General features: G+C 42.4%; 1 protein-coding gene and 1 pseudogene across 2 annotated transcripts in view; one reads left to right on the top strand and one right to left on the bottom strand.

Moving 5' to 3' along the window:
* Positions 1–6,249, bottom strand: part of LOC107149028 (solute carrier family 23 member 2-like) — a 41,995-nt gene extending 35,746 nt beyond the window's left edge. Inside the window, exon 1 of one of the 2 annotated variants that reach the window (XM_015493809.2) lies at positions 6,071–6,249. The gene's annotated coding sequence lies outside the window, so the exon portion shown is untranslated. The remainder of the gene's footprint in view (positions 1–6,070) is intronic. The other variant, XM_015493808.2, reaches the window with a different exon arrangement.
* Positions 1,556–2,241, top strand: LOC107149029 (annotated as a pseudogene).
* Positions 6,250–7,868: the final 1,619 nt, after the last annotated feature.

The raw sequence follows: 7,868 nt of genomic DNA, 5'->3' as shown, positions 1-7,868 counted from the left end.
CCTAAATACTATTCTTTGTTGTGATTTTTTTTATTCATAATGTTCTGCTCTTAGTCATAGAAGACAACAAAACTGTATCAGCTTCAGACTAAGCAAACCTGGATCCATCCTTGGACTAGATGCTAAATTAATGTAAAGGAAGGAGGCCCTGGATGAGGCAGCTGACCAGGAACGGTCCATAGGACCCACCCAGATCAATTTCCTGAGAAGGTGGTAACCCAAAGAAACCGTTTCAAGCTTCTGGAGAATCCGAGCAGGGCAGGGAGTGGTGGTAGAGAGTGTGGAAGATGAGATGTGAGAAATGAGGGGAGGCATGTCCTTGGAGACAAGGACCAGTTTTCCAGGCTTCCCAATTTTTCTCAGGTCATCTCCATGGTCTAAGGACTCCATTTTACCCAGGCAGATTTCAACAGTCCACGTAAGCACAAAAAGGACTTGATCGTTGGGAAAAAAGTGATTCTACTGGTTTTAGCAACTGTTCACTTCAGTATTGCTACAAAGGAGCAGGGCAGGTACCTTCATGACTTTAGTGAACAGGTTCCAAGTCATGTGTTTGAATCAGTGAATGTTTGCTGTCTTGGGAGCTGAGAACAGAATTCCTCTCTCTATACATTGGTCGCCTTTCCTCAGTACCAGTTGCCATATTAATTGCCCTGGCAGGTCCAGATCTGGGCCTCAACTAGGCCAATCAGAACTCTTCCCTGGAATTTTAGCATGAGCAACTAGTCAGAGTAGTACTCACTCACTCTTGCGTAGTAAGTGTTTGGATGTCCAACAGCCCTGTCAAAGTCTACTGTTAACTTTATGTGTCAACTTGCCAGGATTAAGGGATGCCCAGATAGCTGGTAAGACATTACAGGTGTGTCTGGAGTATTTCCAGATAAGACTGGCATTTCAATCAGTAGTAAGTAAAGATCTTCCTCCCCATTGTGGGCAGCCATCAGCCTATCTGTTGAGGATTCAAATAGAACAAAAAGGATAAAGGAAACATGAAATCTCTCTCTTCTTGGGTGGGTCATCCCCCTTCTTATGCCCTCAGACCTTGCTGCTCCTAGTTCCCCAGATTTCAGACTCCATCGAGGACTTACAGCATTGGCTTCCCACCCTCCACCCACACCCCATAGATGGTCTTTGCACTCAGTCCAAATCACAGCACCATAGTTCCTGACTCTCTGGCATGCAGATGGCAGATCATGGGACTTCTTGGACTCCAATTCTACAGGAGCCAATTTCTGTAACAAATCTCATTTTCTATATGGCCATACACATCCGATTCTTTCTGCTTCTCTGGAGAACCATGCCTAATAAACACAGCAAGAACCTCTCTGAGAAAATGAAGCTCAGACACTGTCAGAGTCCTGTCCTCAAACCAGGAGGAGAGCAGCCTATACTTAGACCTGAGCTTTGGAGGATGGAGCCTGGCTCCTTTGAAAACATAAATAAGATTGAAAAGCCCTTAGCCAAACTAACCAAAACAAAAAGAGAGAAAACCCAAATTAATAAATTTGGAGATGAAAAAGGAAAAATCACCAGAGACATCACAGAAATCCAGCAGATCATTAGGGACTATTTTGACAACTTAGATTCCAATAAATTGGAAAACCTAGAAGAAATGGATTTATTTCTAGACAAATATATTTGGCAAAATTGAATCAAAAGAACATAAAAAACATAAACATACTAATAACTTGTAATGAGATAGAATCTGTAATAAAAAGCCTTTCAATGAAGAAAAGCCCAAGACCAGATGGATTCTCAGCGGGTTTCTATGAAACCTTTAAAAAACAACTAATGCCCAAACTCCTCAAATTATCCCATGAAAAAGAAAGAGATGGGCTCTCCTAGAAATGGTCCACATGCTTACACCATGATCTACTTGGGCACCAGGGGAGGTTCTAATATTTGTTAAAATTAGGGACATGGTAGGAACTGTGTCTTGCACCGGGCTGTGGACACCAGGAGGAGGTTCTCTGCATGGTGCTAGGCCGAGATGGATCTGCTCAGGGCCCAACAGCTGGCAACAGAGCTGGAAGTGGAGATGATGGTGGGCATGCACAACAGAATGACCAGTGCCTGCCTCCAGAAGTGTGTGTCTCTCCACTATAAGGAAGCAGAACTGTCCAAGGGCATGATTTGGACATTCATGAATGGATAGGCAAAAAGTCTACAGAGTTGTCTATGCAGAATGAAGAGGTGATGAAGAGTGTGCAGCAGAGCTCTGGTCCTGCATGAGGCCCTCAGACAGCATATACCTGGGGTGCACCTTGCTTCTCCCCACTTATTTAATAAAAATGCCCCCTATTGGGTGTCATGTGAAGACTGCCAGGCCTAGGCTCTCTCTGGAGCATCTCCAGGAGCTCGGATTGTGGCAGAGCTATCTTGTAGAAGGGATATTTGTCACACTGATATGTGAATGTGTGTGTGTGTGTGTATGTGTGTGTGTGTGTGTGTTTTAAAGCAAGTTTGTTGACACCTACAAAAAAAAGGGATGAAACACTTCCAAATTCATTCTATTAATCCAGATTACACACATAACAAAACCAGATAATGACACATCTAATGTAGGACACTACATTAGAAAACTACAGACCAATACCCCTGATAAACTTAGATGCAAAAATACTTAATAAAATATTAACAAATCTTGTTCAAGAACATATTAAGAAGATTGTACACCACAACTAAGTTGGTTTCATTCCAGCAATAGGATGGTTTCATAAAACAAATCAGTAAATGTAATTCCTCATATAAATAGAATTAAGAAAAAATCACTTACTCATCTCAATAGGTCTTCAACAAAATTCAGCACCCATTCATGATTAAAAACACAGAAGAAACTAGGCGTAGAAACAACCTACCTCAACATCATAAAAGCTATATTTAAAAATCCCAAAGCCAACCTCAGAGTAAATGGGAAAAAACTGAAAGCATTTCCTTCAAAAGCTGGGACAAGATAAGGACATCCACTCTCACCACTCTATTTAACATAGTGCTGGAAATTCTAGCTAGAGCAGTTAAGGAAGAGAATGAAATAAAAGGGGTAAAATAGGGAAAAAAGAAGTCAAATTATCACTGTTTACAGATGATATGATCCTTTACCTAGAAGATCAAAAAATCCACAAAAAAGACTGCTAGAGCTAATATGCAAATTTGGCAAAGTAGCATGACACAAAGTCAGCATACAAAAATCAATAACTTTTCTATATACAATGAATCAGCTGAGAAAGAAATCAGGTAAACAGTTACATTCACAATAGCTTCAAAAAAATAAAATAAAATGCCTAGAAATAAATCTAAGTAAGGGGGTAAAAGACTTCACAATGAAACCTATAAATCATTGAAGAAAGAAATTGAAGAAGACATCAGAATATGGAAAGACCTTCCATATTCATGGATAGGCAGTATTAATTTTGTGGAAATGGCCAAACTACCAAAAGTAATATACAGATTCCATAAAATTGCCACCAAAATTCCAATTACAGTCTTCACACAACTAGAAGAAACAGTCGTAAATTCATTTGGAAGAATAGAAACCCAGAATACCAAAGCAATTTTAAACCAAAAAAGCAATGCTAGAGGCAATACAATACCTGACTTCAAATTATACTACAGAGCTATAGTAACAAAAACTGCATGGTACTGGCATACAAACAGACACATAGACCAATGGTACAGAATAGAAGACAGAGACAAATCCTCACATCTCTAGTCATCTGATCCTTGACAAAGGTGCAAAAAACATACATTGGAGAAAGGACAGTTATTTTAACAAACAATGCTGTATGTAGAATAATGAAACTAGATATGTAGAATAATGAAACTAAACCCTTATTTCTCATGCTGCACAAAAATCAACTCAAAATGGATCAAAGACCTAGGAATCAAAAACTATACAAATCCTAAAAGAAAACACAGAGTCAATACTCCAGAATAAGGCACAGGCAATAACTTTCTCAGTAGGACCGCTAAAGTTCAGGAATAATGCCAAAAATTAATAAATGGGATAATTTCAAATTAATTTCTGCACAGCAAAGAAAACGATTAGGAATGTGAAGAGAAAATCTACAGAATGGGAGAAAATCTTTGCTGGCTACTCATCTAACAGAATTAATATACAGATATATAAAGAACTCAAGAAACTTTACACCAAAAATCAAATAATCCAGTTAATAAATGGGGAAATGAATTAGACACTTCTCAAAAGAAAAAATACAAATGGCCAACAAATGCATGAAAAAAATGTATTATCAAGTAGGGAAATGCAAATCAAGGCTACACTGAGATTTCGTCTCACTTCAGTTAGAATGGCAATCATCAAGAATGCAAATAATAATAAATGCTAAAGAGGATGTAGAGAAAAAGGAACACTTTACACTATTGATGAGGTTGTAAATGAGTACATCCATTATGCAAATCAGTATGAAGTTTCCTCAAAAGACTAGGCATGGAACCAGCATATGACACAGCTATACCACTTCTCAGTATTTACTCTCAAGAATTAAAGTCAACTTACTACAGGGATACAAATTCACAACAGCCAAACTATGGAAACAACCTAGGTGTCCACCTATGGATGAATGGATAAAGAAAGTGATATATATAGATATATATATTCAGACCAAAAGAAAGATATGAAATTATGTCATTTGCAGGAAAATGGACGGAACTAGAGACCATTATGTTAAGTGACATAAGTCAAACTCAAAAGGTCAAGGGTTATATGTTTTCACTCATATGCAGAAGCTAGAGAGGAAAAAGGAAAAGAAAGGTGGTGGTGGGGGAGATCTCGTGAAAATCAAAGGGAGACCAGTAGAGGAAAAGGACTAAGAAGGAGGGAGGGTGGAAGTGCTGAAGGTGACATTGACCAAATTAAATTGCTTTATTATGAGCACATAGGAATATGTAATTTAAAAATCCCATCAATATGTACAACTATAATGTACCATAAGAAAAAGAAAGAACCTATCTGAGAGAAAACTCTCAGATGCTGTCAGAGTCCTGCCCTCCCCACCAGGACAGGTATGCAGCCTACACTTAGCTCTAAGCTCTGGAGTATGGAGCATGGCTCCTTCAGAGAGAAAGGATCAAGGGGAGAGGCCCCCTCCCCATGAGTCTCTCAGCTTCTCTGCTTGAGTGGCCCTGTGCCCATTTGGGCCCCTTTCCAGTCCTGATGTGCTAGAGCAGACAATGAAGGAACGGTGCACCCCCAGGCCTGAAGGTTGGCAAAGGGCCAGCTGTTGGGGAGTCTGTTGTGGGAAGCTTGGATAAGCAGGTTGGGGTGTCCTCACTCATGCCTGTGAGACCATTTGTGATCTGGAGCAAAACATGAAGTGGGGTGGGTGGGGAACAGGATGGAGGCTGGTGTCCCAGTACTGCCAGACTCCAAAGGAGAACTCTAAGGAGCCAGAGAAATAAAAATCCAAACCTGGCCTTCCAGGTGGGAAGACAGGGACATGCTGTATTTCAGAGTTTGTCAGCTTGGGTTATGACTTTCTAACATTCACACATGGAATCTTTCAATCTCCATTAATACAAACAATGCCTGAGCAGAGACAGGGAGAAACAGAGACAGAGGGAGATAGCAGAGAGCTCAAAGGCATTTGAGTCCTGGTTTCTTCATGTTCTGGAGACATGGATGTAACCCTGTCTTTTTCTCAGTTGGTTTTTTTAGTTAATAAAGAACACATTTTCGGGGCTGTGGCTGTGGCTATGGCTCGGTAGTAGAGCACTTGCCTAGCATGTGTGAGGCGCTAGATTCAATTCTCAGCACCACATATAAATAAATGAATAAAATAAAGATCCATCAACATCTTAAAAAAAACATTTTCCCCTAAGCCAATCTGGATTTGTGTTACTGTCCGTCAAGATCCTGGCTAATACAGATCATCAGTCTTGAGTTGGAGATAAATAGAGAGAGGGAAAGGGGTAAATGGATGGAGCACCCCTCTGTTACACCACTCCAGCTTCCTACCCATCTCCCAAGCTGCAGGCCATGCAGACCTTGCTGATAATTGGCTGGTAAGTCAAAATCCAGGGGACTCCTGGATTTTGTAAGGTAAGTTTTACTTACCTGACCCCAAAAAGCACTTGCAGGAGAGTGCAGATGCCAGAGACAAAGAAGATGGTGCTGATCAGATAGCTCTGAGTCAGGGGGTCATGCTGCAAGCACAGATCCTTGGCCAGGATGAGTGGCACTGCTACCAGTCCTCCCAGGGCTGTGAGGAAGTGCTGTGGACAGAGACAGGATGTGAGTGTGTGAATTCTGTGACTATACCCAGTAAGGGTACAACCCTACCCTTAACAAGAATGCCCTTCCCAGGTCCAGTCTCAAGAGCTTTGCAGGGGTCCAGGCATGAGTGAGGGGCAAACATCCAAACTAGGCATGGGAAACAGTGACCCCACCAGAGGAACTGGGCTGTGAGAGCAGGGCTCAGGAACCAGGAACTGGTATCCTAGGAAAGAAACTGAGGCAGAAACACAAGCACAGGAGGGCATAACAGGAACCAAATGAGGGCCTAAGAATAAGAACATAGCAAGGGGCTCCTCACTCCATGATGCAACAGTGAGAGCCATTGACAAGGAAGGCCTGAGCATTCACTTGGAGCCACTGGCCCACGGCTGTTTGAGGTCTCCTGAAAGGACAGAGTTAGACCCAGAGTTCAGGACAGGACAGAGCTCATAGCTGACGGCCTCAGTTATGCAGAGGGTAAATTACATGTACATGAGTAATAGCCAGGAGATAAACAGAAGACAGAGATAGAGTATATACATAGACACATAGCTAGAAGGAGAGGAGGTAGGGTGATAGGGGGCCAAGCAATCAATACAGTGTATGAATGGGCCACGGTCTCACACACTCCAGCTCCAGAGCAGAAACAATGAACAGGTCTTAACGAGTTTTCATGGGCTGTGGCCATTTCTGTTCTGAGCCACACCAAGTGTCCAGTGTGTGGCTTCAATCCCCACACAAAGCTGACCATGGAGCCAGGTGTTCTGGCACATGCCCTTAATCCCAGCTACTAGAGAGGCTGAGGCAGGAGGATCACAAGTTCAAGGCCAGCCTCAGAAACTTAGAGAGACCCTGTCTCAAAATAAAAATAAAATGTAAAAAAGGAATGGAGATGTACCTCAGTGGGAGAGTGAGCTCTGGTTCAATCCCCAGTGTCCCCCCATACCACCAAAAAAATCTGACCACTGAGCCAAATGTTCTGAGAACAAAGACACATGAAGCCACCTGCTTCTTTCCTTTGCTCCGATCCTCCCCATGCTCTGCTGAGCTGGGCCATGCCTCTGCTGGCACAGTCACAGGGCCTCCTGTTGTTGTTGGAATAACTTTCAGTTTCCAGCTAGCAGCTAGCAGCTATGAGCAGCTCGGAGTGCTTGAAGAATCCACACTTGTTCAGGCCTGATAGGAACAGGATGGGATGCTCTGCTCTAGGGAGCCGTTAGTGAAACCACATCTTTAGCACTTGTGGTTAGCATTGCCAAGCTGCCAGGCCAGGAGACTGATAGCCAGGAGCTTCCACATGGAACTTCTAACTTAGAAACCCCCTCCCTAGGGACAAAGACCCTTCCTGATAATAGCAATATTTAGAGCATCTTCATAGTGTGGTTACATTAGGCATAAGATGATTGGCTTATGGATACTATCTTACTTGTGTATGATTGATGGGCATGCCCCACTCAGACCCTATAACAATTGTATGCATTCCAAAAATAAACTGAGCCACTGGACGACGACCTGAGGTGGGTCTCCAGCCAGTTCTCTCATCAGCTCCCGGAGTCTGTGTGTTGATTCCACGTCTCTACCCACCACGACAAGGTAGCCAAGCAACTAATTGACCAGAACCTCAGCATGTTGTGGGTGC

Source organism: Marmota marmota, unplaced genomic scaffold (genome assembly GCF_001458135.2).
Source record: "Marmota marmota marmota unplaced genomic scaffold, marMar, whole genome shotgun sequence".
In the NCBI taxonomy this organism is placed as follows: Eukaryota; Metazoa; Chordata; class Mammalia; order Rodentia; family Sciuridae; genus Marmota; species Marmota marmota.
This window is presented reverse-complemented; position numbering and strand designations above follow the sequence as displayed.